The sequence below is a fragment of the Phaethon lepturus genome, unplaced genomic scaffold (assembly GCF_000687285.1).
Source record: "Phaethon lepturus isolate BGI_N335 unplaced genomic scaffold, ASM68728v1 scaffold45850, whole genome shotgun sequence".
NCBI classification, from domain to species: Eukaryota; Metazoa; Chordata; class Aves; order Phaethontiformes; family Phaethontidae; genus Phaethon; species Phaethon lepturus.
The window spans coordinates 23,125-23,375 of record NW_010514964.1 but is presented as its reverse complement, the minus strand read 5'-3'; positions in this window follow the sequence as shown (position 1 = coordinate 23,375).

Below are 251 nucleotides of genomic sequence, written 5' to 3'. Positions count from 1 at the left end.
CAGCCGCGACGCGACCTTCAAACCCTGGTTGGGCTCTTCCTCCTGCGAGGAGCCCGACTATCGCTCTCCCCCGCCATCAATTAGGCCACGGAGGAGGGATGGAGATGCCGGGCGATCCAAACGCCGCGACGGCAGAGTTGAGCTCTGGAGGGAGAAGATGCGTGGGAAGCCACAGGACCGACACCGGCACTCACCGGGGTTTTGGTTAAGGCACCGCGGCCGAGCCCCGAGGGCTGGCAGAGGAACGGGCA